This window comes from Echiichthys vipera, assembly GCF_963691815.1.
Source record: "Echiichthys vipera genome assembly, chromosome: 4".
NCBI lineage: Eukaryota > Metazoa > Chordata > Actinopteri > Perciformes > Trachinidae > Echiichthys > Echiichthys vipera.
This window is the reverse complement of record NC_139829.1, coordinates 35,149,740-35,151,111: the sequence shown is the minus strand read 5'-3', so window position 1 is coordinate 35,151,111 and position 1,372 is coordinate 35,149,740.

Sequence of the window (1,372 nt, the reverse complement as noted above, 5' to 3'; positions counted from 1 at the left end):
ATGCAAAATTACTAAAAACAGATGCAAAACATCTCATTTATTATATGAATCCAAACTTGAATCACACAAGGGTCAAAGGTCAAAGGTCAAAGGTCAGAGGTCACTGAGACACCACGGTGACGTCACAGAGGGTGGTGATCAGCTGATCGGAGCGCACTCTTCTTCTTCTTCTTCTTCTTCTTCTTCTTCTTCTTCTTCTCCTTCTTCTAAAGTTGTCTCCTCTCCACCTGTGGAGCTGCTGAGCACGTGACTGAACGCGGAAGCGGAAACGGAGCCTCGCGCTGCCAACAGCTGAGCAGCGTCACAGATCCTCTGAGAGCGGAAGTCTCACTCTGCGGGAAATACACAAACCGGGGTTTCACTTTAAAACACACACAGGAGGTCATTTTACTGTTTTTATCAGGGATATTTTTGGTCTTTTTACTTATTGACAATAAATAAATAAAATCATCTCATGTTTTAACTGCAGTAATTTAATCGCTATAATTATTAATATAATTAGTGTGATTATTGTTATAATAAATAATAATATTGTTTTTATTACTAACATTATTGTTATTAATATTATTAAGTTGTTGTCAATGCTGTTATTATTATTATAATAATATGCTATTGTGAATATGGTTATTATTTGGATTATCATCGTCATTATTATTACTGTTATTATTATTTATTATTATTTATTATTTGTACATGTCTCGTGTGTCTCCTTCTTTGTTGTTATTATTATTATTATTATTCATTTTAATTATGTACAAATAAAAAAATTGTCTCATGCGTCTCCTTCCTCTTTATTGTTATTAATATTTATTTTTTTATTATTTATTTATTATTATTTGTACGTCTTGCGCGTCTCCTTCATCTTAATTATTATTATTATTATTTATTTATGAATTATTATTATTAATTTCAATTAATTAATTTTATTTGTACATGTCTCGTGTGCCTCCTTCCTCTTTATTATTATTATTATTATTATTTATTTATTTATTATTATTTGTACATGTCTCGTGCTTCTCCATCTTTATTATTATTATTATTATTATTATTATTCATAATTATTTATTATCATGTGTAAATGTCTCGTGGGCTTTCTTCCTCTTTGTTATTATGAATATTATTTATTTATTAATTATTATTTATTTATTATTATTATTGTTATTATTACATGTGTTCATGTCTCGTGCTTTTCCTTCCTCTTTATTATCATTAAAATTATTTATTTATTAATTATTATTTATTTATTTATTTATTATTATTGTAAATGTCTCGTGCGCCTCCTTCCTCTCCGGTCCGCGGGCTCGCGCTCGGAGTGAGCCGTCTCGCGCTCTAACCGCTCTGTGACGACAGCAGTTAGCACAGCGCGAGCTAA